The sequence below is a fragment of the Pleurodeles waltl genome, chromosome 9 (assembly GCF_031143425.1).
Source record: "Pleurodeles waltl isolate 20211129_DDA chromosome 9, aPleWal1.hap1.20221129, whole genome shotgun sequence".
In the NCBI taxonomy this organism is placed as follows: domain Eukaryota; kingdom Metazoa; phylum Chordata; class Amphibia; order Caudata; family Salamandridae; genus Pleurodeles; species Pleurodeles waltl.
This window is the reverse complement of record NC_090448.1, coordinates 906,790,915-906,816,170: the sequence shown is the minus strand read 5'-3', so window position 1 is coordinate 906,816,170 and position 25,256 is coordinate 906,790,915. Positions and strand designations below refer to the sequence as shown.

General features: G+C 43.6%; 1 protein-coding gene across 1 annotated transcript in view; it reads right to left on the bottom strand.

Annotated features, from left to right (window-relative positions):
• The window catches only part of TUNAR (TCL1 upstream neural differentiation-associated RNA), a 382,087-nt gene extending 357,153 nt beyond the window's left edge, over positions 1-24,934 (bottom strand). The window contains exon 1 of the mRNA XM_069208255.1: positions 24,573-24,934. The gene's annotated coding sequence lies outside the window, so the exon portion shown is untranslated. The remainder of the gene's footprint in view (positions 1-24,572) is intronic.
• Positions 24,935-25,256: the final 322 nt, after the last annotated feature.

Below are 25,256 nucleotides of genomic sequence, written 5' to 3'. Positions count from 1 at the left end.
GGGACAGGTGCAGGAGCACAGGATCAGGTCCCCAATTACTAAGATCCACAGATAGGTATTTCTTTTGAAGGGGGCACATGTGGACCCAACAGATGGAGAGGACAATACCCAGTCTGAAGCTGAGGATCAGTTAGGACCAAGGGTGTAATAGGGGTAGAGGCAGGAGTCGGGGAGAGAATTGCAATTCTATCCTCAGGAGAGTCATGGGTAAATACAGACCTGACTACAGCATTATGGGAGGTAGTACCAGGGCCTAACAAAGAGATCAATAATATTGTAATCAATCTCTGATTATGTTCTTGCTAAAGGCGAGCAGGCATCTCTTTTGTACCAGCTACACTTCCTAACACGTTCAACATTAAAATAGAACATAATCATTTTTTTAGGAAGGTCAGGATAAGATATTATTTCAGCAAGATTCCTAGTCTGTACAGGAAAGATGACAAATGTCTTAGGACATCCTCTACATTTACACCTCTAGCACACCTCATGTACCACAAAGTGCTGGCCTTTCAACAGGTTGTTCTTCACAAGGTAAAGCAAATCTTAACCACCAAGGAATATGTGAGATACAGTGTTAGTAAGGAAGAGAATATGAGTTTGAACTAATTGAGGAAGAACGATAATACGGTAATCAAGCCAGCGAGAAGGGAAGTGCTGTTGTTGAACAGAATGTGGAGGATTGGAAGGCAGAGACACTTATACAATTGGGGTCACAGGATAATTACCTTTTACTTAGGGCAGATCCCACATGAGAAGTGAATAAAATGATTACTAGGGGTGGGCAAAATATTCAGCTCCACCAGCGAAATTGGAGGAATTTTGGCAACTTAACGTTACTCTTGTAACGCAGAGTTTTGGCCAAATTACACCAATCACTGTGTAGTATAATTTTTTCCTGTACGCAGCTCCAGGATTTTAAGTTAGTGAGCATGAATGAGATTTGGCATCCCCTAGCGCAAATTACAGTTGCTTTGAGGACATCTGGTGATATTTTTTAACACATGCAGTCGCAACTTCTCACTGTCAGAAGGCTGTCACTCGAGTAGAAAATCAAGTATAAAATCAAGTGGCTGCAAAATGCAACTCAATAAGCTGTACCCTCTGGTGCACTGAGTGATGACATTCACACTGATTTTTCAGTGTAGAATGGGCTCCCGGCACTAACTCACAGTGCGACCAGTGTGACGTGCCTATATTCTGTGGAATCTTGCAGAGTTTTTATTTAAGTCCCTGGAATTCTGTGGCATCAAATCCTTCAAGCTTCATCCATGTATAATCATAACACATTTTACTGAATTAGGTTCAGTAGAGGGTAATTTTAGTGAATCAGAGTTTTGCTTTCTCAACAAAAAACATCCATGCATGCCCCCCAATTACACCCTCCAATAAATACATAAGGGGCTTGATAAATCCCCTGGCCAACCTATTGTGTCTAGACATGTCTCTTTTCTAGAACCATTATGTAAATATATTGATATATACCTGAAACTATGGTAGAACATCACTACATCCTATATTCGAGACACAATTCATGTAATCAAACTAATCAAGAACCATCCATTTATGCCTTCCAAACAATTTTTTGTTAAAATGGACATTGACTCACTCTACACCAACATCCCACAGGAAGCTGCATTCCAGGTAATGATGGAAGTACTGAACCATAGAGATCCAACCACATGGGTGCGAATTAAGTTTATTGTGGAACTACAAAGGATAGCCATGACTAAGAATTTCTTTGTATTCCAGGAACAGTATTACTACCAAACCAAGGGAGTAGTGATGGGAGCTAGCTTTCCCCAGACTTGGCAAACATTTACATGGATCAATAATAATGCACATACATCTATGCAGGCAGTAACACCTTTCCAGGATACATCACTTTATTCAAGAGGTACATTGATGATGTTCTGATGATCTGGACTGGAGGTGAGACAAAACTGGAAGAGTTTGTTGGGTGGCTTAAAAGCAGGAACACAGACATACAGTTCACTTTATCATAAAATAGGCTTGAGAGTATGTTTTTAGAAGTTAGCATCAAAGTGTAAGATGAGAAACTCTAGCCCACATTATTCGACAAACCCCCAAAATGGAATACACTGTTAAGATATACAATACATCATTCAAGGAGCTTACATGATGACCTCTCTTTTGAACAGTTCATCAGACTTAGAAGAAACTGTTCCCAAAAAAGTTGATTATGTCAGTAAATCAGACATTTTGATTCAATGATTGCATGAAAGAGGTTATCCAAAGGCCTTCTTAAATGTTACCATAAGAGAGGCCAGTACTGTCTTAGACAAATGTTGTTAAACTCCAAGAATAGAACAGTCACTACCAAAGAAAGATTGATATGTGGTAACCACTTTCTGCACCCGTAGTCCTCAGGAAGTTCTTCACGACCATGTTGTTTATCCAGTAACCAATGGCTCATTTGATGAGAAAGTGCAACAGTCATATTTTCACTGAGTATGCACAAGAAGGCTTCTATATTTAGCAGCAAAATCCCATAGAGTTGGTAAAAGTGCACTCTGTAAAAAAAAAATACCATTATCTGTACCAATGATGATCCATTTAAGGTTTAAGTGTTTGTTACAAATACCAGGGACGAGTGTGTAGTGGCATAAACTGGTGCATACAAGGGGGAAATTATTATCGAAGGGACCAACAAAGATTAGGCTTTTAGTCCCAGTGTACAATTAGAGACACTACACTGTAAGATCATTTAAACACTGGAGGTGAGGTAGAAAAGCAGCTTTTCAGGATGTGTGGTTAGACTGTTCAGGTGTAGATATAAATGTGAGGTGCATGTTCAAAAACTAAACCACTATCCTCAGTGTAAACAGAGCAGGCTGTGGCAACAATAGCAGTATTGGTTATATATTACGCAAAAAACACACTGGAATCAGTGAATCTCTCAACATTATCCCTCCTATTCTGTTACCAAGAAAGGAGGAGAAAGAAGTGACAAGCCACCTCTTCATTCTGTGAAATCCTACCAAGCACCAACAATCAATCTTTATATTTCATGTCAAGCCCTCCTATCCTGGGACCCACCATATAGTCCTCAAAAGAGACCTGTGAGTGCCTAATGTACTCATACTCCGCAACATTTGTTCACCAAAAATAGGTGTGCTTTTTCAGGTTTTTAAAACTACTAAAATTAACTAATAATAATAATTATAAAAATAATGATAACTATGATTATGTATGCATCATAGCCAAATTCTCCCTAGTTGGAACCCTTGTATACAGACCACCAGGATAGGCACTAATTTCACCTAGAGGACCACATTGATCCTAAATCTATGACCCTTCTAGAAAACCTTAGAAGGTTCTGCCTCACTCAGCATGTTACCAATTTCACACACCACTGGACATACTTATTGAACCTGGTTTTCTCCTCAATAGGCAACATCACAGTAGACAAGCCAGCAACTATGACCTGGACAGACCACGCCCTTGTCAGTTTCAGTATACCCATCCCGTATTATCATTGACCTACAACCACTGGATCTGCCCACTACAGCTAGAAAAGCATCACAGAAGAGGATAGGACTTTCACACTCTCTGCACACTAACCCTAGCACACCATAAACTTGCTGAAAGCCTTTGAAGAACTTCAACAGTTGGATCACTCCCTGTGCCACCACTTTCCTCTCTCTCCTCAAGCACAGCCCAACTGCAAGAGGCTGACCACAGGCCAGCTGGTACACAAAGGAACCCAGACTGATGAAACGCCAGTGCAAGTAACTGGTTTTGTTATAAAGAACAAGGGAAACCCATGGATAACAAGGGATCAGGGGTTCACATATAATTATTAACGAAACAATGGACCCTAATTAAGAGATGAAAAAAATATATATACGCATATGGGAGAACAATCATACCCATATGCACAGTCCAATCAACAAAAGATATATTTGATTAGCAATTAGATTACATAAAGAAATGTAAGTGGGAAAACAAGTTTATTAACAACAGACTCATGCAAACTTGTGACAAAAATAACTCTGATAATTCACAATTCAACAAAGACACAACATATCCTTTATACATATAATAGCAATTCACATGGGGTCAAGGTGTCAAAGTCGATGATGTTTTGATCCTTTTAGCAATACAAGGATTATTATGAGGACTATAATTAAAATAGGGCACTGAGCATGGAAGGGAAACTACATTAATACGGACTGACAATAAGCAGTAAAAAGTTCAAAAAGTGCTATTACCATATTAGTAGCACATGACCAATAAACTTAATAGAAGGACAGCAGTGAAAATAACAGTGATGTCACCCCACGTGGAGATTCAGTTTAGGGTAATGTCGATGTAAACAGGCCGATGTTCAGAGCTCATGCATTGACATGATGGTGTTATTTTCCGTAAACACACCAGCAATAAGAACATCTTCAAAATCCACCCTAAGGCGCTACCACCAGAAAATACAGAACATCATGTGCACAGCTCTTGCAGACCACATTGAGGCTGGCACAAGCACAACAAGGAAATATTCACAATCATTCACAATCATCTAAGAGTTTCCCACACCTTCTGATGCATCCAGCAATGTTACCCCTTTGCAAGACCTTTGCAACAACCTCTCGTAATTCTTGTGCAACAAAATCACCTCCATATTTGGCAATTACAACCCTAAACCGGACCCAGTCACCGTTGCAACTTAACTTGCTATTGTGGTCTCAAATTAACCATAAGCTTGTTGGCCACTGTCACCACTGTTAAAACCGGTGCTATCATGCTGATTTTCCACTTGGGAGCTCCATCTGATCGTTACCCACATCACACCTTCACCAAAGGACTTCTACCCATCTGCAAAGCACTAACTCCCAACACTGAAGCCTAGACTGACTCAGCCACATTCCAGAACATCTGGGAACATTCCCCATCATGTCCCTGCTCAAGGAACCATCCGCTGACTCCACCATTCTCTCCAGCTACAGACCTATGTCCCTCCAACCCAGACCTACAGACGTATATCCCTCTTACCCAGATCTTAAAGAAACTAACAAACCAAAGCCTCACCAGTCACCTCAGCAACTACCAGCTCCTCAATGTCATGCAGTCTAGGTTCAGGACTAACCACAGTACAGAAACAGGACTCATCTTAGCCACCGATGACATCAACATGAACCCTGACAGAGAAGAAACAGCAGCCATTATTCTCCTGGACCTCTCTGCAGCATTTGACAAGGTCTCACATCCTGTACTCATCAGGCACCTGCACACAATTTGTATTAAAAGACTTGCCCCTGCTGGATCTGCTCCTTTATAAGGGATAGAAGATGAGTTGTCAGCCTATAACCTAACGCCCGCTAATTCACCCATGGAGTGCCTTAAGGTTCATACTTCAGCCCCACCTTCTTCCACTCACACATGATCCCTCTAGCTAACATCATCTATGCATACAACATCATCATCCTGCACATGACACCAACATCTTCACCTACACTGACAACATGCAAATCAGATTCTCCCTCTCAGACAAGAACTCAAGAACCCAGGAAAAAAGTTCACCATCTGCATGTCCAAAGTGGCTAATAAGAATAAGGATGAAAGTCAACTGTCTCATGCCCAACACCGACAAGACAGTACTAGGGATCTCTTGCAAGAACTCCTCGCCATGGGACTCCAATTGATTCCAAGCTGAACTCAAAACCACACCCAACACTCATGTCAGCTTCTCGGAATCATCATCACCAGTAAACTGGACATGACCAAGCATGTCAACGCCATCACTGCATCCTGCTTCCAAATCCTAAAGAGGCTGAGGAAAATCTTCAAATGGCTCCCCAGCTACTCTAGAAAAAACTGTCACTTATGTTCTAGTAAACAACAAGTAGGACTAAGGAACTCCCTCTAAACTTAGACCAGTGAGAAATTTACCAGAAGACTACAAGCCGTCCAGAAACTGTCAGCCCAACTCATCCTCGACCTCCCACACAGAACTCAAATCACACTACACCTCATGGAGCTCCACTGGCTCCTAAGATACAAATGTGCTCCTTCTATACTCTTCACATACTCATTCCACTCACTACACAACTTAGACCACAGATACCTGAACAGTTGCTTCTCCTTCCGCCTACCACCCAGATACCTCTGTCCCACAGGACTCCTATTCACACACATCCCACAAACAAACCAAACCGGATAACGAGTATTGGTGTTCACTTACATTTTTCCTAAAGCAAAAAACGACCTCCCAATTGACATTAGGGCCTCCTCTTCTTGTCTTGAAATGCACAAGAATCTGAAAACCGAGCTTTCCCATTATCATATGGCATCATGAGTAATGTAAGTCATGACATAAAAAAAAAAACTCACTTTGTTTAGTGATGCCAGATTTTACCTTACTGAAACAGTGCAGGGGACCAGAGGCAACCCTTGAGGGAGGAGGGGAAATAAACTTTGCTGACTCATCTAATCATGTGTGTGTATGTGTGTGTATATATATATATATGTGTGTGTGTGATTCAGAAATGTGCGTCAGTAACTCCAGCAGCATTTGTGACATATGAATACAGAATACTACACAGCTTTAAACACTTGTTAGCAATTCACTTCCTGCTCAAAGAGCAGAGTTTCAGCTCTGAGGACTATGTTGCGCTGAAAAAAGTGATAACCAACATTGTAAATCATTAGGCTTCCCATCCCACAGATGTCTTCATTGAGCTTCTTTGTACATTGACTAAACTTAATAAATCATCCTGCCATTCTGAACCTAAAGTAATAAAGGTTACAAGCTATGGAACTGCTTATTTCCCCCATAGGGTTAGAGTTGCTTTACATCACACACTGTCTCTCAGTGATGGCACTTTTTAGGCAAACCGTTTCCCATATGTTTTATGATGATCCCCACCATTTCTTGGTCTGTGCTGCACATTCTTTCATTTAGGGACAGACAAATATCCCCTTGCCTCTTACTTTTTAGTTTATTATGTTGTGTTCTTTCGTTCACAAACCTCTTGAGCAATCTCTACTAAAGCAAGTGCAGCATTTAGCTAATTTGCTTTAATACACCAAAAGCCTGGCTACTATCCATGGCCAAGGCTGTCTGCACATGAGTGTAGTGTTGCTTTTTTCATCATTTGTAACTGAGCATCTCCATGTGTAATGACCAGGGTAGTTCTGCAATGATTGTTAGCAAAAGAGCCACACACTTTCAAAGGCAACCACCCCCTGCCCATGACTGGGGACCACTCTTTGCTCCCTCTGAAGTTTTCAAAACTACAAAACATTTTTAAAGCAGCAATAGTTCCTTTAAGTAAGAAGGGCTGTGTTGGACCTGGGCCTCTATGAAGGGTTACCCCCAAACATTTTGCCTTCACACTTCCTATTTTTGATTATTTCATTTTTGTTGGACTTTGGACTCTATGCACTCTAGAACTGCTGAACAGTGTGAAGGTGCTTGTGCTTCCTCCTTTAAACGTGGTAGAATTGGCTTATACCAAAATGGCAAATTGAATTTACATGTAAGGCCCTATTAAAGTGATACTATAAGTACTTGTTAAAAATTGGGTCTTTGGTTGAAAGTCAGGTTACCCCCTGTTCAAGCAAGGACCCTCACTCTTTTCAGGGTAAAAGAGAATCACCCCCAGCTAACCCCTGCTTACTCCCTTGGTAGCTTGGCAGAGCATTAGGCTTAACTTCAGAGGGCTAGGTGTAAAGTATTTGTACAAACACAAACAGTAAATTAATGAGAACACTACAAAATGATGACACAACACAGGTTTAGAAAAATAGGAAACATTTATCTAAACAAAAAAAGACCAACTCGACAAAAATCCACCATACACAAGTCAAAATATCAATTAAAAAGAAAACAGAGTCTTTATGTAGTTTAAAACACACACTAACACTATTAGCGTGAGAATGTACCTTGGGTGCATAAAAAATAATCCCCCACGGGCGAGTGTGCATCAAAAGGGCTTGCGATGCATCGATTTTACTCACGAGCGAGCCCTTGCATCGTTTCTCCTTTCGTCGGGTTGGGGCATGTCTTTTCTTCTCTCCGCAGGAGAGCGATGCGTCGATCCGGTCAGCATTCTCAGGTCCGGGCAGGCCTTGCATTGTTTTTACACGCCCAGCGGTACTTGCGTTGGAAATCCAGCCGCACCATGATTCAAAAACTACGCACTGTGGGTTTCGAACTCGAATCTCCGTCAGAGATGCTGTGCGTTGTTTCTCCAGCTCCGTGCGTCGATTCTTCGGTCGTATTTCCAGCGAGCGTAGACTTTTAGCCGCGGAGCCGGCGGCGCATAGTTTCTTCAGCCGCAGATCAGAGTTGCGGCGATCTTTTCCCCGCACGGCACTCTGTGCATGGATTTCCTCCTCTTAGGCTTCCAGCTTCGCCTTTCAGGGTCCCAGGAACTCGAAGGGCACCACAGGGCAGAGTAGGAGTCTCTCCAGAGACTCCAGGTGCTGGCAGAGAGAAGTCTTTGCTGTCCCTGAGACTTCAAACAACAGAAGGCAAGGTCTAAATCAAGCCCTTGGAGATTTCTTCTCAAGCTGGAAGGCACACAAAGTCCAGTCTTTGCCCTCCTACTCTGGCAGAAGCAGCAACTGCAGGATAGTTCCACAAAACACAGTCACGGGCAGGGCAGCTCTTCTTCCTCAGCTCTTCAGCTCTTCTCCAGGTAGAGGTTCCTCTTGGTTTCCAGAAGTGTTCTAAAGTCCGTGGTTTTGGGTGCCCTTCCTATACCCAATTTCTCCTTTGAAGTAGGTCTACTTCAAAGTAAAGTCTCTTTTGAATGTGAAATCCTGCCTTGGCCAGGCCCCAGATACTCACCAGGGGGTTGGAGACTGCACTGTGTGAGGACAGGCACAGCCCTTTCAGGTGTAAGTGACCACTCCTCACCACCCTCCTAGCACAGATGGCTTATCAGGAAATGCAGACTACATTCCAGCTCCCTTTGTGTCACTGTCTAGTGTGAGGTGCAACCAGCCCAACTGTCAAACTGACCCATACAGGGAAATCACAAACAGGCAGAGTCACATAAATGGTATAAGCAAAAAAATGCTCACTTTCTAAAAGTGGCATTTTCAAACACACAATCTTAAAACCAAATTTACTAAAAGATGTATTTTTAAATTGTGAGCTAAGAGACCCCAACCTCCACATGTCAATCCTCTCCCAAAGAGAATCTACACTTCAATCATATTTAAAGGTAGCCCCCATGTTAACCTATGAGAGGGACAGGCCTTGCAACAGTGAAAAATGAATTTAGCAATATTTCACTGTCAGGACATATAAAACACATTACTATGGGGGTCATTCTGACCCCAGCGGTCTCAGACCGCCGGGGCCAGGGTCGGCGGGAGCACCGCCGACAGACCGGCGGTGCCCCGCAGGGCATTCTGACCGCGGCGCTTTGGCCGCGGTCAGTGCAGGAAAACCGGCGGTCTCCCGCCGGTTTTCTGCTGCCCGTCAGAATCCTCCAAGGCGGCGCAGCTTGCTGCGCCGCCATGGGGATTCCGACACCCCATACCGCCATCCTGTTCCTGGCGGTTCGCCCGCCAGGAACAGGATGGCGGTAGGGGGTGTCGCGGGGCAGCTGGGGGCCCCTGCAGTGCCCATGCCAAAGGCATGGGCACTGCAGGGGCCCCCGTAAGAGGGCCCCGCTTGTATTTCACTGTCTGCATAGCAGACAGTGAAATACGCGACGGGTGCAGTAGCACCCGTCGCACCTTCCCACTCCGCCGGCTCGATTACGAGCCGGCTTCATGGTGGGAAGGTCGTTTTCCCCTGGGCTGGCGGGCGGCCTTTTGGAGGCCGCCCGCCAGCCCAGGGGAAAACTCAAAATACCCGCCGCGGTCTTCCGACCGCGGTACGGTATTTTGGCGGCTCCCGCCGGGCACGCGGTGACCGCGCCCGGCGGGAGTCAGAATGACCCCCTATATGTCCTACTTTAACCATACACTGCAACCTGCCCTTGGGTCTACCTAGGACCTACCTTAGGGGTGTCTGACATGTAAGAAAATGGAAGGTTTAGGCCTGGCAAGTGGGTACACTTGCCAAGTCGAATTTACAGTTAAAATTGCACACACAGGCACTGCAGTGACAGGTCTGAGGCATGATTACAGAGCTACTTATGTGGGTGGCACAACCCTGGGCACCTCTAGTGCACTGTACTAGGGACTTACTAATAAATCAAATATGCCAATCATGGATAAACCAATTGCATACACATTTTGTAAAGGAGCACTTGCACCTTAGCACTGGTTAGCAGTGGTAAAGTGCACAGAGTAACAAAAACAGCAAAATCAGAGTCCAGCACACATCAACAACCTGGGAAACAGAGGCAAAAAGTTTAGGGAGACCAGGCCAAGGACGAAAAGTCTAACAGTACTCAGGACTGGTAAATTAAATGCTCCAAGGGCCCTGCAGCACCTACTCTGCTACCCACTTAAGTAGCCCTTTAAACATGTCTTTGACCTGCCATGGCTGCATGTCTGCACAGTTTGAAACTGCCTTGCCGATCTAGCAAAATAAACCTTTTGCTAGGTCCAAGCCTTCCTTTTTAATACAAATGTCACCTCTAGGGTAGGCCCTGAACAGCTCATAAAGCAGAATTCTGTGTTGGGCGCAGTGGGCATTTGGCTCTATTTTCTTAGCACAAAATGCACCCTCATGTTCACAAATGGGTGCAAGGATGCATTTTGCGTTAAGAAAATAGAGCAGCCGAATACCTCTAGGCAGCCCGCATACTCTGCAGTGATTACCCTTTAAATCACTTCAGAGTATGTAAGGGTGCTACCACCAAGGGGAATGCAGTGGTTTTTAATTTTTACAAACCACTGCATTTCACTCTGCAGAGCATACCCCTTAGCTCCCTTATATAATGCACCGTATGTAAGGAAACTGAGGGGTGTGTACTGCTGTGCAGTGGTTTCTAAGCAAGGCACAATGAGGGAGCAGTCCCTCTTTGTTTAAAAACCACTGCAGATTAAAGTTTAACACTGTTTTTTAAACACAGAGGGACTGCTCCCTCTTTCCATCCTGCTTGTAAATCCCTGCAGTGCATACCTCTCGGCACCCTTACACAGCCTGCAATTATGTCTGCAGAGTATGTAGGAGTACCGAGGGGTATGCACTGCAGTACAGTGGTTTCTAAATTGGGCTGGATGAGGAAACACTCCTTCCTTCTATGCTAAAAACAACTGCAGATTAAACTTTACCTCCCTCTCCCAGCCTTGTTTAGAAACCCAGTAAATGCAGATGAATTCCACCAGATGAGTGGTTAAATTTATCAGTAAAGTCGCATTACAAGAGTAACACGAATTTACCAAATACCTCCGATTCTGCTGGCGGAACTAAAAAATCCACCCATGCCTAATCAGAACCAGCCTCTGTGGGACGGATCCCTGATGCAAGTTCTCACATTCTGAACCAGCAGATGCGTGACATATTCACGGAGCAGGACTTCTCATTGCAAGCCCCCTCATTGATGGCCTCCTTGATGATAATGCAGGACCTCGAAACAAAGCTTCACAGCTCCTCTGAACTGACACTGCACAATGCATCTCCAACCAGGACCTCACATTGCCTCGGCTCCGCAAAGCACCCTCAAAGCAGGACTCCCGAACTATTCGCAACCCAGATTTAAAGTAATCTTGTTCAGTGGGCCTAACTGGATCCCAGTATCTGGCCCGCGTTCCATTGTGATTGATCTGAACTTGTGACTTTATCTCGATTTAGTGCAACCAGATATCCACAGTTAGCAGTTTGGCCCATATTTATACTTTTTGACGCAAACCAGCGCCGGCGCTGGTTTGATCAAAAAATTTACCGCCCGCTAACGTCAATCCTATGCACCAGGCGTGCGCCTTATTTAAGGATTGACGTTGGCCGGCTGGTCAGAGTAAAAAAAAATTACTCTAACCAGGCAGAGCCGGCGAAGGGAAAAATGGGGATTGTGTGTCAAAAATGGTGTAAGTCAGGTTAGAGTAAAAAATCATGGCTCTATCCGGACTTGCACCATTTTTTGACGAACAACCCCCACTGAAATGACTCCTGTCTTAGCAAAGACAGAAGTCATGCCCCCTTGCCCAATGATCATGCCCAGGGGACTTTTGTCCCCTGGGCATGGCCATTGGGCACAGTGGCATGTAGGGGGGTCCAAGTTAGGCCCCCCCATGCCACTAAGAAAAATTTAAAAACATACTTACCTCAACTTACCTGTACTTACCTGGGATGGGTCCCCCCATCCATGGGTGTCCTCCAGGGTGGGTGGGGTGGCAGGGGGTGTCCCTGAGGGCAGGGAAGGGAACCTGTGGACTGCTTCCATGATCGGAGACCATGGAAATTAGCCCACAAGTCCCTTAACGCCTCACCCGGGCGTTAAAAAACAGTGCACATCAAGCTGGGCGCAGTTTTTTAAGGCCCGCCCTCCCTGTGCGTCAAAATGAGCGGGAGTATAAATAAGGCGCACAGGCCTTAAAGTCATTTTTTGGACGGGAACGCCTACCTTGCATGTCATTAACGCAAGGCGGTTTCCCGCATCCACAAAATGACGCACATGGAGGAATTTTGACATTCGCAGGGTAGGGGTCATAGTATAAATATGGTGCAAGGTTTGCGCCGAATGTGCGGCAAAATTTTTGACACACATTCGGCGCAAACAGAGTATAAATATGCCCCTTTGTGTTTCTTGGTGCTATTTTTACTTAAAGCTTTAAAATTGCATATCTCTGGTTCTAATGATTGACTTTTTGTCATTTGGGTCTGAAATTATTTATTAAAATTCACCATATTTTTCTACATTGGAGTGGAATTTTTCTTGTGTTGTGTTTCACTCTGTTACTGTTTGAAGTCCTGCACAAATACTTTACACGTTTCCTCTAAGTTAAGCCTGACTGCTCTATGCCAAGATACCTGAGGGCTGGGCACAGGTTCATTTGAGCTTTGCTTGTGACATAGCCCTGGCGGGGATTTTGGTTTCTGCTTTAGTAGGGTTTTACCACCCTAAAGCTGTAACTCAGTTTTTCCAGACTGCTTTAAAAAATAAGGCTTTGCAATTTGGAATGCAATCACAGGGATTCTCTCAAACATAGGGTTCCTTCCCAATGATTGCAACCAATCACACAAAATCACAAACTGCAACCTGCCTAATGACTATTATTTAGGCAAGTTGCTCTGCGACCCCCTGTGATTTCTGTTTTTTAACCAGCTTATTAGTACATATGTTGTCTGCAAAATCAGTTTCTATTTGCAACCAGATTTGTGAATGGAATAATAGTACAATTGGCCCCTCATTCTCTCATTAATCTAAGACTTGTTACTACTTATTCTATTGATAAACCTATGATCTACTCACTGGACCTCTTGAGTGTGTTGGGATGCCATCTACCGTGGCTGACACACACCTGAATGGGACCTGGTTCATGAGCACCCAACTACACTTTTTATAACCTTCTTTCTTCACTTATAATGTAATCATTAAAAACAGAATGCAATGGGGTATTGCATTGCTTTACATCAAATCCCTGAACAGCACACAAACGCTGGACCAAAGTTTCTCTTCCTTCCATGGCACCGGTCACAGGTTAAACCATCAAACTAAGCAACTCTTTTAACCTAACTGTCACTTACAGTGAGGCTATAACTACTTTTTTTCTGGATAGAATGCTCTAACTTTACTAACATAACTCATTTAATTCCCAGAAAACAATATTATAATGGAAGATGCTAATTTGTAGGTGGACACAATACACATATACTTGTCAACACAAATGACTGAAAACTAGAACTCCTGAATGTATATGAAGGTGGTACATGGTCCGACTTACACTGCAAGCTACACACTGAAACTTACATGCACTCCTAATATTGAAAGTGAATATGTAATGGAGTATTACGGGTTAGGGAAGAAATTTATTGTAGCAGTAAGGGCTCTATATAGATCACCGGCAGTGAAAATACAACTAATGGGAGGGTATCCAGGTCAGGAGAGGTACTAGGCAGGGATGCCCATGTTCTCCGCTCTTGTTTGCGTTATATATAGATCCCTTGCTTAGACAGTTGGAAGAGAATAGCAAGATTCCAACGATACGCAGGCAGGGATGGGATACTAAAGTCCTAGCGTACGCTGACGACATAGCTATATTAACCCACCTCGCCTGATTCGGCATTGAGAGAGGTTGAAGAGGTGACGAAGAAATTTGGAAGATTTTCGGATACCTGTTAAGTAGAGCTAAAACGCAGTTACTGGCTAATCAATATATAAGCACCCAGGATACTCGGAGGTTGGATCCCGCAGTATATCTGGGTATAAATATTACACCAAAAGTAGGAGAAATTGTTAATTTGAATTTGGATCCCATACTCGCGAAAGCCAGAAAAGATATGTGCAGATGGAATAATCTACATCTGACTATTATGGGGAGGTGTAATATGGTGAAAATGATCTTCCTCCCTAAATTGTTGTATCTGTTTCGTGCTATACCACTGAGCTTTACAAACCTTAGATTCAAGGAAATAGATAGAGTGGTTATGAGATGTATTTGGGCATATGGTAAGTGTAGAAGAGCAAGTAAATTTATGTCTCTTCCTCTAGAAAGGGGGGGGTGGTCCTTACCGAATATAAAATTGTACCAAATGGCCGCGGCTTTTCAGTATATGCGCCCATTATGGGGCCCTAAGAAAGAAGGGACCACGGAAGAGGATTGCCCTAACATATACAAGTTGCAGATAGGAACAGAAGCCAATGGTTGTTTGGTAACATTTCATGAGCCTGGATATTATAAGAAAACTCGATATAAGGTATTGGGGCGGCCTATAAGTGTTGGCGATCATGGTATAAAAAGAAAGGATTTGGTAGATATAATTACTATACCATAATTGAGAAGAATCCATGGCTCCCTGAAATATTTAGGGATAGGTATATGGCAAGTTGGGCCTCCTTAGGCATAGTGAGGTTAGGGAACCTCTTCGATAATTTTGGGGTTAAGGCGTTTAGGGATCTATAGGAGCAGTATGGCCTAGAGCAAAGGGACTTCTTTAAATACCTACAGATACGAGATTTCCTCGCAAGAAAAACAGGGAGTGTGCAGGGATTTAGAAGTAATCAACTGCTGAATGACATCTTGGCCAACCCCAATATAGCAATCAGGTCGATCTACTCATTATTGCTGGCAGAACAGCCGGATGACTTAGAGAAGAATAGGGAGAGGTGGAGAGAAAAGCTAGTGGATGGGGGCAATCATTTTATAAGGTCATTAGAGTTGGGACACACTATTTTACTCTCCTCTTCCCTGCAAGCACAACATTATAAGACCATGTTTGACTTGTATCATACTCCAGCTCATCTTGCTAAATGGGGGAGCTTATCAGGAATTAACTGATGTGGGATGTATGGTACAGCCATTGTACACATGATGGCTACATGTGGTGAACTAATTGCTTTGAGAGAGGGTATTCAATCTGTCTTGAAAGGGGTTTTGGGATATGATCTAGTTCTTACCCCCGAGATCATGGTCTTAGGGGTCGCTGGAGAAGTGGGTGGTCCACATAGAGCATTTATCTTTGTGGCCATGGCAGTGTATCGAATATACATATCATCTGCGTGGTTGAATGCACGACCTCCGTCCTGGCAGCAATGGTTGGCTAGATTGCTGTCTGTATATCATTTGGAGATGGCACTGTATGAACGCAAGGGGAGATGTGGTAGGAAGAAAGGGAAGACAATATGGGGGTCATTCCAGGACTGGATCCGAGCTCATAATGATTAATGTTCAAATTAAATCCAGGCTATTCTCCCCCAATCTAATTTAAACATCTGGAAATCTCCCCCCGTCTGGATTAGTAGGGCTACTGAGCTTCCCAGTATTTAGATGGTATATTTCTTCTAATGTTTTTTCTTTTTTTTTTCTTTTTTTTCTCTCTTTGGTCTGAATTTCTTTTATTTGGTATAAAGTGATGTATGAGTACATTTGCTGTATGATTCCTTTCCACAAAAAAAAAAAAAAAAAAAAAAGTGAATCCCTCGATATGCAGCCTCATACTTAGTCGGGCAATTCTTTAATCACCATTCTTTTTCCCATGCTTAGATATCAGATGCTACCTGCACCAGACATACCCTTCCCAGTTAGGCAATATAACAAAATCGAACAACATAATAGAAAAAATATTCAATGATAGGCATAAAGACTGTTTGAAATTGTGTTACTGTTTGCAGGGGGGATGAGACCCTAACCGAGCAGCCATTGAAATCTCTGTCAGGGTAAAACACAAGCAAACCCCAAATTATCCTATACTTAAACATCTGGTAGCCTGGCACAAAGCAGTCGGGCTCAACTTAGAGACAATGTGTAAAGTATTTATGCAGCACTTCAAAAAGTAATAAATGGAAAACACAAAACAAGGAAAATATCCCACACCAACTTAAAAAATAGAGTAAATTTAATAACTTTTTGAGACCAAAATGACAACAATCCACTCAGTAGAACCAGAGATATGCAATTTCAAAGTTTTAAGTAAAGATGGTGTCTAGAAGGGCAAATTGTCAACTGTGGCTATCTGGTAATGCTAGCATGGGTGTGCGGATCAGACAGGGCAAGTTAGGCCCTCTGAACAAATTACCTAAAATCCAAGTTGGAGAGAATTGTGAGATCCTGCATTTTGGATGTGTCTCACAGTTGCGGATCCAAGGAGCAGTGAGTCTGAGATGTGAGGCTCTGCATTGTGGTCAATGATGCCATTGACGGGCTTGTGATGCAAAATCTGCTAACGAAGATGTTTTGTGCACTGGTTGTTCTGAAAAAGCTGCAATATGGAGTCCTGCATTGTTGTTGAGAATGCTGTCAGTGAGGGGCTTGCAATGCAAGGGCCTGCATTGAGAATGTGTTGCGCCACAGTGGTTCAGAGGAGACTGTAACATGAAATCCTGCATTGGAGATGCATCGCACAGTGACAGTTTCGAAGCAAAGCTGCAAGGAGATGCATTGTGCTGTGTCGGTTCTGCCCTCATGACCACAGGTGGGCTCACAAAGCACCTTCAGAGATAATTTCAAGAGCTCCAGGTTCTGGGGTGGTACCACTTGTGGATAGGAGTTGCAGCAGATAAAGTACAGACCCTGGGTTCAAAGTGGTTGGAGCATTTTCAGTCCCTGAGGCTCTGATCAGGGGACCAGCTAGCCCTTGGAGTCACTCTGCTGGACCAGGGTTCAAGATGCAGGTTAAGTCCTTTTACTCAGACAGCAGGGCAGCAGAGTGGCAGTCCCTCTTGCAGAGCAGCACAGCAGTCCTTCTGAGCCTTCCACTGGTCCAGAGGTGTAATGAAGCGTTTGGTCTGAGGGACAAATATTTATACCCATTACCCATTTTGAAGAAGGAGAAGGTTCTAATGGATTCCACCCCCAGAGGTGCTTGGAATTTCCTGCCTTGCTGCCCTTGCCCCAGCATGTCTGGGATCAAAATAGACTGGTGTCAAACCCTTTGGGAGTGTGCTCAGGCAGAGACTTTGTGATGTGCAAGTGTAGTAGGAGACAGCTACTCCTCCCCTTCACCAAGTCAGAGATGGCCCACCCTTCCAACACGTGTGCTCCTTTGTCTCACTGTCTAGGAGCAATACACAAAGACCAAATGCCAGCTATGCATAACAGGCTGTAGGCACCAAGGGCCAGATGTAGTAAAATACTGAATTGTGACTCGCAAATTGCGAGTCAGACCGACTCGCAATTTGTGAGTCGCAATTCAGAATGTAGGATGGTGTCCCTGACACCATCTGCGACTCGCAAGGGGGTCGCAAAGGCATAACTCATTAATAATAATGAGGTGGGTCGCAATTTGCGACCCCCTTGCGAGTGGTGGCACTCACAGGGATGGTGGCCTGCTGGAGACAGCAGACCACCATGTCTGTGACTGCTTTTAAATAAAGCAGTTTTTTGGGGGGAATGCAACCCGTTTTCCTTAAAGGAAAACGAGATGCATTACAAAACTAAAAAATTAAACGTTTTTCTTTCATTTTTTCAGAGCAGGCAGTGGTCCACAGGACCAATTTGCGAATTGGTTACCACCAGTGTGACACTGGTGGTAACTGCGATTGTTTTGCGACCGAGTTCGCGGTCACAAAACAATACAGCATCACGCTGCAAGTCGCAATTAGGAAGGGGAATATCCCTTCCTAATTGCGACTTGCAGTCCCGTTTTGCGAGTCGGTAACCAGGTTACCGACTCGCAAAACGGGGATTGGGCATAGCGATGTACTTTTTGCACGTTCCAAACAGCAAAATTCGCTGTTTGCGGCGTGCAAAAAGTTTTGAACATCTGACACCAAGGCCCATATTAATACTTTTTTAGCGCCGCATTTGCGTCATGTTTTATCGCAAAAGCGGCGCAAACTCACAAAAAATACAATTGTATTTTGTGAGTTTGCGCCACTTTTGCGTCAAAAAGCGGCACAAATGCGATGCTAAAAAAGTATAGATACGGGCCCAAATGCTTTGGACAAGAAAATTCCAACTTTCTCAACTTGCCATTTTCAGAATTGTAACTTTAAATCAACGTTTACCATTAAAGAGGGCTTTAATTTCCAATTATTTAAACATCAATCTCCCATTACATATTAAACGTAACAAGTTAGTATAATGTTATTCTATGGGTGAGGCAGGCCCCTGAAGCAGTGAAAAACTAAAATAAATGTTTTTTCACTACCAGGACATGTAAAACTTAAAAGTACATGTTCAACTGTTTAAATATACTTAACCTTGCCTTCTTGGCAGTTAAGGGCCTATCCTAGGGATCACATATGTTATAAAAGAAGGTTCGGGCCTGGCAAAAGGATTATTTTGCCAGTTTGAAATGGAAGTTTAAACTGCACACAAAGGCTGCAAGTCTAGACAAGTTTAACAGGCTACCTAATTAGGTGGCACAATGAGTGCTGCTGGCCCACTTGTACCATTTAATTCACAAGCCCTAGTTTAATTTAGTACCACTTTACTTGGGACTTAATAGTAAATTAAATGTGCTAATTGGATGTAAGCCGATTCTACCATGTTGAAAGGAGAGAGCACAAGCACTTTAGCACTGGTTATCAGTGGTAAACTGTCCTAAAGGCAGAAAAAACAAAGTCAGCAAAAACAAGCAGACGGAGGTAAAAAGCTGGGAGAAATCTATGCCAATGATGTTGGGCCCAACAAAAACGAAGCTTGATTTCTTCCCTGATCGAGAGGCCTCCCTCATCACAAAAAGGTTTTATATTCATGACAGGGTGGCACAACAGTTACAAAAAACCTATGATTAAATATAAAAGAAGTGGTACAATAATTACCTATCTAAAATAAAACGAAATTACTGTAACATAAAATGCAAATTGTGAATTTCTTGTACGAATAAGATAAAAATCTGCAGCGTCCAGAGGAGATCTCAGTATGTTTAGATCTGCAAAAAGTTGCACCTTGCCCAGCACATCAACGAGGCTCCACACTAAAGAGGTCATATATGTCCTACAGGAAACGTGAAATTAAGGAGTGTTTAAAACAAACTTGCGCCTCCAGCAAGCATTTGAAGATTTGGTGACTTATTTGAAAAAACAATTTCTAACATACACGAATCTGCCAATAACTAAAATCAATTACCTTATTTACTACTTATACCCTCAGACCTCACACTGCCTTTTCCCTCCTACATATTCGTGTCGTAAGGTTTCCCATGTCTGAATTTTCACGTTAAAAACTGAACTTTCACTTCCTCTGTAAGTTGTTGGGATAAAAAAACAGATTGTCAACATTTACTTAGTTTCAACTGGAGTGGAAAACGACTTTGAAGTCGTTGTATGTGAAACTAGCACTGGTGAGGAAGTATTACCATATTGTTGAGAAAATTACGGCCAGGTCTAAAAACAGTAAAGTTGGGAAACTTTGTGACCTACTGTAGTCAACTAATCGCGATCTATGGAAGACTTGGTCTTGTCTTTAAAATGTTGTGTATCTCCAGATGTGGAGATGAAACTGGCGCATGACAGTGATTTACCTTGACAACCAGAATCCTGCGTGGAACATGAAGGCGCACCAGCTTAGAGAAAAAGTGGAAAGAACAGCACCTGGGGTTGATATCCACCACAAATATACGGTAAATATACGGCCAGTGAATAAAAAGCCCGAAAGGGGGAAGGAGACTGGGTGCTATAGTTCGAGGAGGAGGGAAAGGGAGAAGACCTAATCATCAGGGGAGGTGGAGAAAGAGCGAGAAAAGATGAGGTATGTGGTAAACAGTAGAAAGGTGAGGTATCCACAGAGGGAATGTCGGAAATGAATAACGATAACGCACTTCAAAATGACGATATATGGTGAAGTAGAGCTCTACAAATTAGTAAAATAAAATAATAAAGAAAAATACAAACCGACAGACGGCACGCGCAACGGATGGAGAAATCTCAATGGGCGGGGCGAAGAGAAGGCTGAAGGACGTCCGTCAGGGAAAGGAAAAACGAACAGGGTACGAAACCGTCAGTGAAAAGGATAACAGTGAAAGCACAAGCAGAGTCTACCGAGCAAAGAAATTGTTGCCGACAATATCGCAGATGTTACTTTGTTGGGGAGTGATGCCCCTTGTTGTTGCTTTTCAATTAAAAACAGTCATCCACCTTGCAGCGAATACATGCATGTGCAACGGTGTGAAGGAATGAGGCCAACAACATTAAATCTAAGTATTGAGTGCATTTATTTCTCTTCAGGGTCACTCCGAGCACCGTGGGGCCCAAATAAAATGTCCTCAACTACAGGTGTGTTCATTTTGAACGCTGACTGCCACTCAGCGATGGCTAGAGGGACAACCACGTCTGTGCTACACAGAATCCTTAAACCTTTGATCAACGAGCAGCATCCTAAGAATAAGCAGCGGTGTCTGCCAGGGCTCACAAATGTGCTTTAGCAGAGAGAGTGATGAGCGAACAAGAACATACTGATGGAGAGGGGAGGGAGTCTCTGGAGGCTGCATGTTTACTCCGTCTTTGTGAACCGTTTCCAACGACTGGGAGTGTTATTTTTCTTTTTGTTGTTGTTGTTGTTATTATTATTATTATAATTGTGTTTATTATTATTATTATTATTATTATGGTTGTTCTTATTATTAGTAGTAGTGGTATCATTATTATTAGTAGTAGTAATAGTATTATCATTATTATTACTGTTAATACGACTACTTCAATGGGTATTATAATTACTCACAGCCCTACAAATGGTTTACATGATTTGTTCACATTTGAGCACAACAGTAAAAATGAAGGGTTCAAGAACAAAAAGAAAAGATCGGATTAACACAACATAAGTTCTAATCATACATGTGGATATTTCAGAATTTGTAAGCTTTTTGAGTGCTACTTCGGCTATTGCTCTACCTCACTCAGTATGGGGCAAACCCACAGAAGACTGGCACTTCTTTGGTGTGTTTCAACACGATGGCAATTGTTTGGCCAAAAGGGATATGTGGAAGAAACCATTTTATCTCATAGCCTTCCAGATGAATAACATCTCATTTGCACGTATCTCAGCATTCCTCAGCATCTTCCTGGCAAATTTGATATTGACGGAAAAAACTCCCCCTTGCTTATTATTGGACATTTATTAGTTCCATCACTTTCCTATCATTAGGGAGGCAAGTGCATGATGGTGGGTTATTGTGAAAGGACGAAGAACAATTTATTTCATGTCTAGAACTGTTCAGATGACTGACTCTTTGGCCCTCATTATGACTTCGTCAATCTTTTCATAAGACAGCCAAAGCTGTGGGTGCCGGAAGACCACCAGTGCTGGTGGTCTTCCAAATGCTATATTAGCGCTACTGAAGCTTTTCCATCACAATTTGGTTAAAAATCCATCAGCAGTTGTGCTGGCGATTGGGGCGCAGAGGCGGTTCTACCGCCATCACTGCCACGCCAAAAGAACACTGTCCCACCGTATTATGAGCAGTAATATGGCGTGGCAGTGTCGTGATGGCAGGGTGCTGCTGGCTGTGGATACGCAGGGCCCCGTTCCCTGGAGGACGACCTCCTCGCTGGACAAGGTAAGATGATTGCTCGACAGGAGAGGGGGTGGGAGGATGTTTGGTGTTGTGTGAATGTGTGTGTGAGTTGGTGTATGTCTGAGTGTGTATATGCAAGTGTGATTGTTGAAGTGAGTGTGTGTTGGTATGTTTGTGTGAATGCCTGTCTGTTGGTGCAAGTGAATGAGTGTATGTATGCGTGTGGGTGCAGGTGTGTATGTAAGTGTTGGTGAATGCATGTATGCAGGGTGTGTGCAGGTGTGTGTGTGCGTGTATGCAGGGAGGGTGGGCCTGTCATGGAAGGGGGCTTGGGGGGCCTTGTAATTGAAGGGGGGGTTGGGAATGTCGTCTGCCGGCGGCAGGAAATAAATTTCCTGTCACCAGCAGCCTTTCCACCCGGGTTTTTGTGGCAGTGCTGTCCTCTGGCCCTGCTGTCCTACTGCCCTGGTTGTACCAGCAGAGATGTGGGGGTTTGGCAGAGGTCAAATCGCCACACTCATAATGTGGCTGTCTTCGCCACCGCCCTGTCGGAGGTGAGACCGCCAACGCAGCCCTGGCTGTCTTCGAACTGCCAGGGTCATGAAGAGGGCCTTTGTGTCAAGATATTCAGTGACGGCTAGCCAAAAAACTGTGGATGAAAAACATAGGGCCCAATTCACTTAGCTTTTTTATGAAGATCTGTGCCTTACTCTTGATTTAGATGAGTGTTCCACCTGAATAGCAAGACCTTATTCACAAAGCCTTTACTGTGAGGTTAGTTTTCAGGTATAACACATGCTTTATCATTGAAAGCATAAGCAAACAAGTCTTACTGCTGAAAATTAATGAGTAAATCACACCCAAGCCTGAAGTAAGAAAGACCTATTTACAGAAAATGCTTTGTGAAATCAGACCTGGATAATCAGGTTTAACCTCCACGTAAGAATAGAGTATGTCTCTCCAACTCTTAGGAAAAACTTTGTGACTTGGGCCCACTTTACCTTGCCAACTGCAAAAAGAAATGTAATGCAACCTAATAGTGTTTCCTTTTTCATGTATCCCTCCTCTGTGGATGTATAACATGGCTGTTTGTCAGAAAAACAACAACAAAAACATCAGCCTGCCCGAATATCATGGGCCAAAATATCGAGTACTATTAAATTGTGCAGATAAGTACTTAATGTATGACTATAGATCAATAATATAAAACATAAGTGCCCAATACATAGGTAATTAGAGAGTGAGAGTATAATACGTGTACAGTTACTATTAATAACAATACACGTACATTCTTTCAAGATACATACCGTCAGGTACATATATGTGGAATTAAGAGTAGTATATCCTGACATATCTATGTATACTACCTTCATGATACTGTGGTACAAAATGTTTTGGAAGTTCGATAACACAGTCTTGATACTGCAGTAGAAAATATGCTACAGATATATAAATACAGGGTGCACGCACAATTCTGTGGTAAGTGATAGTTTATTCAAGGCTGCAAACGTTTGCTACACACCTCAAGTTTGAACAGACATGGGAACCGAGGCACAACGGATGAAATGACCAGTGTGAAGTTATACAGTTTGCTGACTTAGAAGAGATGGCCTTAGAGGAATAAAACACATTCGACCAAAGGAGTACTGAAGTGATGGCACACCTAAACAACACACTCGTATCTGAGGGGCAATAAAGCAACACAGAAGTGAAATATCGTCAGGCAAGCAGGGGTACATCGGTACTTATTAGCCAGAAATACTTGGTGGGGAAGGCTGGCGTGCATACTGTTCTAATAAAAGAATCCATCCGTTGCCCAGATACACATGAATGTGATGAGGCTACTATCTGGTACCTATAGACATCTCCGTTGCTTAGGGCGAGATAGGTCCAGGGTAACTGACGGGTGCCCGTGGATCTGGACTCTAGCAGAGAGGCTTTGTGCGCTGACAGATGAGCTTTGACGCGAGGTAAGGTGCGCAATCTTTCACCAGAGCACGAGGCTTGCCTCGCTGACCGTCGTTCTGTCTCTCAGGACCAGGGACAGCGATCTGAAAATGGCTGTAACGCGAACACCCGACTGACAATGACTATTTAATTTTTTTAAGTCTTACCTAGAGTATTTTCTTCCTGACGGGAGTAATTTTTGGGGCAGGGGCTTCAGCCAGGCTAGTATGAAACTCTCTTTGCTTCTCTCGCGCACAGTTAGACCACGCAACAAACTATCACCATGCTGCCTAAAAAATCAGGACGTGTATACGTGTGAATGTATGTGTGTGTTTGGGCTGGTGTGTTTGGGGAAGGGGTGACGGATGCTGCCTCTGAATGGACCCAACACAGTGTGCCTGAATCACCGTACAAAATACCGGAGTGGGACACAGGTGTCGTGTACACAGCGCACATAAACGTGGCAAATGGATGGACCGCTCTTCACAAACAGCAAAGTGGCTGGGACGAATCTTAATAGTATTTTTTTTTTTTTCTCAGAAACAGAACACGCTCAAACAATAGAACACGCAAACGATATCAGTGAAGAAGGGAGCTCAGTGCATTTGAAAAACGGAATGTATGGAAGAAGAGCGTGTCTTACCATGCAGTGGGTCAGGAGAAGAGCAGCACGCAGCATGCCTTAGGGAAGAAGCAGAGCATGGCACCTCCGTGCCCCATGGAGGCAGGCAAAAAACTCGCCAGGCGCATCTCTTCTTCAGAGCAGGCACGGTATCTCTTGCCAGCGCAGGCAGGTCCTCATGGTGCGCTCCGAGGCCCCCTCTTCAGATATCGTGCGTCCCCGAGTCACCGGAGCGCAGGCAGCCCAGCTCTGCCACGTCGAATCAGAGGTGGGAAACTCCCGGCTGGCAAATCCGAGGCGCCAGACTCCAAAGGGAAAAAGAGAGAGAAGGAAACATCACTGAGCGCTCTGCGTCGCACCAAAGTAACACCAAGAGCCAACAGTACTGCCCTCCCCGTCTAAACTTCAGCACACCAGACGTTCCACACTGGGTTTGCAGGATGCAAACTTCAACAGAGGTTGCGAATCGTGCGCGCGCGCGCACACCCACCCACCCTTGCACTGAAAACTTGTCAGAAGAATATACCCACGAATACTACCTGTCCAGATCGTTAGGATATAGTACCTATTTTTTCAATAAAATATATTTCTTTGATCTTATTCCCACATTTTTCCATCTGATTTCATACAGGTTAGTGTCATATTCGATTTGCCCCCTCAAAATGTACACAGTGATTCGAAAACGTACCTACATTTACGCAGAGG